The following is an 8,660-nucleotide window of genomic DNA, read 5'->3' on the forward strand; positions in this document are numbered from 1 at the left end:
TCTTTCTTTCTTTCTTTCTTTCTTTCTTTCTTTCTTTCTTTCTTTCTTTCTTTCTTCCTATCTCCCTTCCACACAGACACCATTATGAACGAAAGTAGAAGGACTTGGGATGGGAATTTTGACCAAAGAAATACAGGCATGAAAATGTGACAGAATAAATATGTAACCATTGTAATTATAAATATTCTCAGGCCATTGTAGTAGAAGTTTGTCCTGCAGACATCATGTGACTGTCTAATCACCATCATGGAGCAGAAACAACCTTGAAAATGAAACAAGCTAAATGATATAGTGACGGTTGGGTCTATGGTGCCTGTGATTGCAATAGTGCTATGAGTAAATCCTATGATGTTCTGGGGAGGGAAAGTCAAAGGTCTCTCAACCTGAGTCCCAGCCATTGCTCTCTCTTACCCCGGTTGCATACAAACTTGGCAGGTGCTGGAGTTGACACGATGTGGAAAGGTGACTGGAGGCAGAATTCCACAGAGCAGCTTCCATGAGCTCTTCACTATTTTGGTCTGTCATCACTGTGTTGTCTGTAACGGATGGGTATTTGTCCATATCATCCAAGGAAAAGACCACACAGGCTACTTACTTTCTCTATCTGTTGTATTATTTTATCCCTGTTACTGCCAGAATTTGCTACAAGCCTTTGAAATCCAAATCTATTCCATTAACTTGAGAAGAAAAAGAGGAAGACATTCCAGTTTTGCCCTAACTTGTGTTGAAAAGAGAGACCGTGTTGGCTACCATTTTCTGGGTTAAATCCAACTTAAAACTTAGTAGCATAAAAACACTCATTCAATTATGCTTTTATTTCTGTGACACAAGAATTCAAAAGTGACACCATGGGAGTGGTCTGACACTATTTCATGATGTCTGGAACTTCAGTTGAATACTTAAAGACTGAATGTGACAGCTAAGGGCTAGAGACACACCCTGCTGTGAGCATTGCAGCGACAGGCATAGTACCTGGGCTAACAGGCCTAAGAGGTAGAGACAAGCCTGAACTAGGCAACAAAAGGTATACATGGATTCTCCCATAAGCCTGGGGCTTCTTGTCATTCTGTGCTAGCTTCTAAGACACAGTGTCTCAGGAGAAACCTGGAGATTGAGAACCAGGCACAAACTACAAAAACCTTGTATATTTGAGCTGCACGGACTATATTAGAACTATATTGCAACATTCCTGGGTGTATCACTCAGATCTCTGTCACTCTAAACAAAATACTTGAAGTAATTAACAGAGTTTAATTGGGGTCACAGTTTCAAAATCTTAGTCCATAATTAGTTGAGCCTGTTGTTAAAACCCAAGGTAGCATATACATCATGGCAGTAGAGTATGGTTGAACAAAGCCATTCTTCTTATGTTATGAAGGGGAAAATAATAAGGAATGTGGTCACCCAATTTTTTCAAGGCATAGTCCAACGACCTGTCTTTCTCCTGCTAGGACCTACCATCTGATGTTCTACCACATCCCAATAGCATCATACTGGGCACCAAGCCTTTACTTAGCATGTGGACCATTGAGGCCCATTTGGCATCCCCAGTGCAGCACTGAAACACAAAAGAGAAGTGGAGAAAGGATCAAAATTGAAAAGTAAACTGAAGGAGAAAAAAATAAGAAAAATTATAATGGACCACTTGTATCTGCCAAGTGAGTCTGCACTGAAGTTGTCTGATGTTCAAACACTAGCGTGTTTAACACTTTCCTCCTCATGTAGGTGATGCTGAAGGTGTACTCACTGCCTTTTGACTGTTATTATTGTTGACCTTTCAAAGTAAGTATTCAAGAACGTCTGTGATGATTGACATTCATGGCCAATTTGATACAGCCTGGGTGTGGTGATGAAAACCTTTCCAGAAACAAATGAGAGAAGAAGGGAAGAGCCACCATGCATGTGAGTGGTACCCTATCATGTGCTGGGATCACAGACTGAGAGAAACAGTGAAAAGTCTACCTGAGCAATAGCAGTGCCTTATTCTGCAAGCATTGGCACAAATGGCCTCCTGCCCCCAGGAACAGGAGCTGGCCCTATCACCAAGCCTCTTCCACCATATTGGATTGTATCCCTTGATACCCTGAGAGCCCAAATAGACCTCTCTTCCCATAAGTTGCTTTTCCTCAGGTGTTTTTTCAGAGCCATGAGAAGAGAAACTACCTATAAACACTCATGTTCACAGCACTCCCTCAAGTCTCAGTGTTTATAGTCACCTCAGATGCGTTTTTCTTTTCCTCATGATTGGAGATAGTGCCATGGTCCTCTGAGCTGTTCTTTTCCCACAGGCCTCTGTGCAGTCTAATGCTCTGTGGTCAGAAGCTCCATTTTATCTTTCAACTTGTATTTTGTGAGTAAAGACCGATCAGACAAAGAGCCCAGGGACAGAGGAGACTTGACATGCCACAGGGCTGTGGCCACTGGCAGGTGTAGACACAGGAGCAGTACACAGTAAGCACTCAGTCTGGTAGGCAGATTCATGCCATGAAAAAATCTGTGGAGCAAAGGAAAGCAAAAGAAAAGGAAGTCCTTTAGGACAGGCAAAGAATTTCTGAAAAGGATTCTAACAGCACAGAAAATGGCTCCGAACACGGGCAAATGGGATTACCTGAGATTAAAAGCCTTTTGTACCTTAAGAGAAACTATTAGCAGAATGGACAGATAGCTTAAGAAATAGGGGCAAATCTTCTCCAGGTATACCTCAGACAGGAGGTTAATATCTAGAATTTAGAAAGGGCTACAAACTTAAACACCAAGATGCAAATTCAAATGGCTAACTAATAAATGGGCCAATGGAATGAACAGTTCTGACAAAAAGGAAGGAAGGAAGGAAGAGAGAAATATAAATGCTCAATAAAAATTTTAAAGTGCTCACCATTCCTAAACTTTACAGAAATGCAAATTAAAACTATTTTGAGATTTTTACCTCTCCCTGGTCAGTAAGGCCATCATCAAGAAGACAACTAGCAAATGAGGTTGTGAGGGAACGAGAAACCCAGTTTACTGTTGGTAGAAGTATCATCTGGGGCAGACACTATGGAAACCATTGTAGAGGCTTTGCAAAAACAATTAAAACTAGGGCTACCATAAGACTTAGCTTTGCCACTCCTGGGAATGTACTCAAAGGACTCTGTATTTTACCACAGAGACATTATACAGCCATGTTCATTGTTTCTCTGTTCAAGGCAAAAGCAGAATCAGCTGAGAAGCTCAGCATCATAAGAATGGATATTGAAAGAATGAAATCTATAGGACAATATACAGAAGTAAAAAAGACAATGATATTAAAGGAGCCAACCTATGCTTGAAAAGGCAAATGCCACGTGTCTTTTCTCATGCATGGATCCTGTCTTCTAACTGGTACATACGTATACTCAGGTTGGAGTAAATGTGTGTACTGGCCAGGAGACTGGAAAGGTGGTCGTGAGAGGGGAAAAACCGAGGATTTAATTGAGGAGACAGGAGGCCAATAAAAGATACAAGATGCTGAATTCAAAGTTGAAGGGATAAGGGTACAGTGTGTGTGTGTGTGTGTGTCTCTCTGTGTGTGTGTATGTGTGTTAGGAGTTGGAGAGGAGTGATTTTGTGTGTAGGAACTAACGTGGGGCCTGTGGGAAATGCCATACAGAAGCCTGCTACATTGTAAGCTAATTTTAAAAATATATATTCATTTTTTTGTAAAAGATGTTTTAAAAAATCTGAAATTTTAGACTTGAAGACTGCTGTACCATTGCAAAAGAACAGATATTACAGGATTGGAGAAAGAATTAAAATATAAATATCACATAGCTTGATTTAAGTGTCCCAAAGAAGAAATTCTTAACACAGAAAACAAATTTCAAATTAACTTTTCATTTTAGTAGAGAATATAAGAGAAAATAACAAAGATAACAAGTGCATAAGCAGGTATTTTAAATTTGAATCTTTTTTTTTATAATTGTTACAAATGTTTCTAGATTAGAGGAGATACTGGAGATTGTAGAATGCCATTATAAAAATGTGCCTTTCAAAATAGATTTACAAGTTATGAATTTACAAGTAAGAACAAATTATACAAAAATGCACTTATTGGAATAAGGTTTTTGAATTTTATTTTCAGGAATATACTATGAGAATTCTCAACTCCAGCTGTCTGTATCAAATATATACATACAAACATACATACATGTATGTATGTATGTATGTATGTATGTATGTATATGGCCTATAAACCTTTCTTCACAGCTCTAACAATTAAATGAGCATAAAAAGTTCTTCCCACCCACAGCCAAAGATCAGGCGGAGCTCAGGGAATCTTGTAGAAGAGTGGAGGACAGAACTGAGTGAATCAGGAGTCAATAAGAAGACCTACAGAGTCGACTAACCTGGACCCAGGAAGGCTCACAGAGAAGGCTCACAAAGACTGAACTACCAACCAAAGAGCATACAGGGGCTGGACCTAGGCCTACTACACATTGTAACAGATGTGCAGTTTGGTCTTCATGTAAGCCCCCTAACAATTGGAGCAGAGGCTTTCTCTGACTCTTGTCGTCCTACCCTTAATTGGGCTGCCTGGTTGGACCTCAGTGGGAGAGGATGAGCTTAGTCTTACTGCATCTTGATGTCCCAGGGTGGGGTGGTACCCAAGGGGGCTGTCCCTTCCCTGGGGAGAAAGGGGATTAGTGGGGAAAGGGACTCATAGGGTGGGACTGGGAGGACATAGGTTGGGAGGATGGCGAATGGCATGTAAAGTGAATATATAAATTAATAAAAAGTTCCCAAAATTAAAAATCATAAAATAATAAATTGGCATTCTATATTTGTTAAGAACACTAAATACTTTCTAAACCTAGTCAAATCTGAAGCATTTTTGTATTAAGACAGTAACTTGTAATGACATAAGTGAGTACAAGCATGTAAGTAGGAAAACTCCAGTGTTCAGTTAATTCCCTCTATCAGTACAGGAATTCTGATCCAACATTATATCAAATTATAGCAGTGATATTTTTAAATGTGTAAGGTTTATGTTCTTTCTCCTTTATCCCTGTTATCCTTAAATTCCCTTAGTGAAAGATTTTAAAGAAGACTCACTTTTGAGTTCCATTCCTGACATTTGTTTCCTACTTTCATAAAGCTGACTCAGCAACAGTTTTAGTTTTTATCATCAAGCATTTGACCTGAGACCTGTGAATTTTGTAGCTAGCCTCATTGTGACTTCATACAATTTTTCAAATAACAGGTTTTTTAAAATTACTTTCTGTATTAGAAACTTTGCTGTTGCTGTGTTAAAACACCATGATCAAAGGCAACTTATGATAGAAAGACTATTTTGGTTTATAGACTGTAGAGAAAGTTTATAATGGTGAGGGAGGCATGGCAGCAGGCAGCCAGAGCAAGGAGCGAAGAGAGCATATCTTAAACTGCCAACAGGAAGGAGAGAGAGTAACCTGGAAGTGAGCAGGTGATGAACTCTTAAAACCCACCCCTAGGGATGTACTTCCTCCATCAAGGCTGTATCCTTCAAGTGTCCATAACAACACCACAAACAGCACCACCTTCTGGAGACCAAGTCTTGTAGTGTGTTGGCCCCTTGCTGCTTGTATTCTAATGCTAATTTGGGCTCCCAAAACTGGTTGCCCCAGAGAGTTGTTAATTGGCCTTACCCTCAGTTAATTGTGGTTAGTAAATAAAGATGTCACCAGCCAATAGCTGGGCAGAAGAGAGGCAGATGGGGTTTAGGTTTCACAGGCTGGAGATTGGAGGAGAGGAAGAAGGAGGAAGAGGAGGAGGAAGAGGAGGAGGAAGAGGAGGAGGAGGAGGAGGAGGAGGAGGAGGAGGACAACAGCAAAAACAAGCAGGAGAGGAGGAGAATGTTTACAGTCAAGAGAGTGTGGCCCTGAGGGCTGCCCAATTAGAGTTAAGAGCAGCCCAGATGAAACATAGTAAGTAGTAATAACTTGGGGTTATCTGTAGGTAAGTACATTCTAACAGCATAGAGGGTAGGCAGTTGCCCAGCTATTGTGCTGCTTAAGGCTTATCGTAAATATGAGGGTTGTGAGGTTTTGTTTGTTTGTTTGTTTTTGTTTTGTTTTTCCAGGAACTCAATACCGAAAGGTGGGGTAGAAACCCTGGGGCAGGATTTAAATATTTTCCACAACAAAGTTTTAAGTACCTGAGCCTATGGGGCACTTTTCTCATCCAACCAACACACTTCCCAAGCCATCTCCTTCCTTTCCTTTGTTGTCTATTATATCGACAATTACTCTGCCAAACAGGTTATTGTAATAGCATAAGTCTTTTCCTCGAATCCAGTCTTCCATCTGTATCAACCACAGTCTCTTGAACCTGATCATCTTATTTCCATGACCAAAAGTTACAGTCATTCCCTGTACACTTTCTCAACTACAGAAAGCCTTCTGGCTCCATTTGCTTTCCACAGCCTTCTCTTACTATTTCTTTAGGACGGTCATGTCCAGAGTCCACAATATGCATTAATTCCCTTCACTGGACCTCATAATTGTCAACAAGCTCCAAAGAGGACAGAGAGTACACATGGGTAAATGAATCAACAGGGCACACTTAGGAAGAAACGCTGCCGAGAGCTGAAGACAGTCCTTTTTAGTGTGCTTAAAATATCCTCAGCAGCATTAAACGACATTAACCCAACACTTAAGAGCCCAGCAAGCACACAAAAAAGCTGGTTCTTTAGAGGATTGTAAAAGATGAGATGGAAAGCCACCAGTACCGAGTGTTCCACTTGTTTTTTAAATAGATTTCAAACATAGCCCCTTCCATTTTACAGTCCCTCAAAACAGGTCAGTGTATCATGCATTAGGCTATGCTTGTTAAAATGCTTATTTACCAAACTCTTATCACATTGGATAGTAGCTCATTTTTTACATCAGTGTACCAAACTCTAAAAGTTTACATTTCCACTGTTGGTCATCCACTTGTTTTCTAAGTCTGATTTCAACTGCCTTTTCTCATTCTTTCAAATTGCCTCTAAACCCTGAAAATAATAAAGAAAACATCCCTTGAGTACTTAGTAAAGATAGCGGGTTTGATAAAGGGCTTTTGTGGAGAGGTGATGCTTGCTTTGAGATACAAAGGGTGAGTAAGATTTTTAAGCAAGGAGAGATGGAAGGGAGAAAAACAACAGCTGGTAAGATGTGTCACCATCTATTTATGACCAGTGCTGCAGTCATTGCAGACGGCCAGGTGTGTGTTAAAATGAATTAAATGCCCAGGCAAACAAAGGAAAGGACACATCTTGTGGATATCTGTACATCAGGCCAGGAATCTGTTACCTCTGCATTCATGAAAGGACCAGGAAAGACTGGAATGATGACAGCTTAATCGGAATTCAAGGATGAGGAAGGAAATTGCTTTAGCAAAAGGTATTCTGATGGGAGTAGAGAGGGAAAATTGAAAGCTGGCTGGGGCTTCAGTACTCTTTTGTGTACTTATTAATGGTTTCTTTAATTTGCAAAGCTTTTTCATTACTTTGAAGTTCACCATTATTTTCATACTAATCACATATCACACATCAAACAGGAGGCATCATTTTGAGAACAGCTTCATCAGAGAGCTTATAATCTTGCTCAGCAAATCGATGTCTTATCAACATGGCTGGCTTTGGTTGTAATACTAAATTGCCAATAGGAAACCTCCAGAATCTCCCTAAATATGGGTTTTGAGAAAGACTTCTGAAGAAGACTTGAACATGTTCTCAAAACTTCTTAACAAGAGGATGTCCATACGAAACTCACCTGACATCTAGAGAAACTGGGATGGTTTTGGTGAAGCCACACAACCACATTCAGACTTTTGGTGTTAATAGAGAAGATGGTACAGCAGTGAAGACTAAGGAGGACAGGAGGAGCTCCAGACCAGTCTTGTTTATATTTCAGCCTCTTACCTCCAGCTAGAGGGTATTTTGTCAGTGTTTTGTTTGGAAAGTTAGATTGCTCTTTGTTTTGAGCAGGAAGAACTCTATCCCAGGTGCTCTCGAAGCTACCCCAAGAGTCAGAGGCAAGACACTGAGGAACCTCCCTGAGTATGTTCTACTTACTGGGTTAGGTCTCAGAGTCAGGAGCTGTCCAAGCTGCTGGGCTAGGATTTAAAGAAAACACTACACATATATTTCCGAGTCAGGCCATATGTATGTGAGCACCCGGGAAAATTTTCAGGTCAATATCAGGGACAAACAGACATTGGCAGGAAACTACTGAAAGAACAAAGGTTTCTTCTCCATCTTGTATGAAAGCAAATGGAATTCCCTTCTGATCACTATAATGTCTAAAGCAGAGCAGGTGTTATGCACCAGTTCATTTGTAAACGTGGCCAGCAGTTTAATGGTTATGAGAACAGGCTCTTCACGTAAATACAGTGATGCTTCAAACAACAGTGCCCTGCTTTGGGATTCCTCCAGTCCCCATGCAACTTAGCCCAAGGTCCGTGGTGAACCTAAGCCCATAGCTCACATCTTCTCTCCCTTCCTTAATGGCTTGAAGTTCTTCTAGGCTGTGATGTAAGACACATGAAGTCAACACCATCAACCCCATGTAACCTAATGGAGCAAATTGTCCATCCTCTCCCTAGTGCTTACTCTATCTGGTCACCATGGTGTCAGGGAGCCACGTCTGCTTTTAGAATACTTTCATCTAGATGAGATTTACTGT

General features: G+C 40.6%; 1 long non-coding RNA gene across 2 annotated transcripts in view; it reads left to right on the forward strand.

Annotated features, from left to right (window-relative positions):
• The window catches only part of LOC114617981, a 12,018-nt gene extending 7,408 nt beyond the window's left edge, over positions 1 to 4,610 (forward strand). For both annotated transcript variants that reach the window (XR_003710896.1, XR_003710897.1), the window contains 2 exons: positions 1,726 to 1,782; positions 4,268 to 4,610. This is a non-coding gene — a long non-coding RNA (uncharacterized LOC114617981). The remainder of the gene's footprint in view (positions 1 to 1,725; positions 1,783 to 4,267) is intronic.
• The last annotated feature ends 4,050 nt before the right edge of the window (positions 4,611 to 8,660 follow it).

The sequence above is a fragment of the Grammomys surdaster genome, unplaced genomic scaffold (assembly GCF_004785775.1).
Source record: "Grammomys surdaster isolate TR1022 unplaced genomic scaffold, NIH_TR_1.0 139, whole genome shotgun sequence".
Lineage (NCBI taxonomy): Eukaryota > Metazoa > Chordata > Mammalia > Rodentia > Muridae > Grammomys > Grammomys surdaster.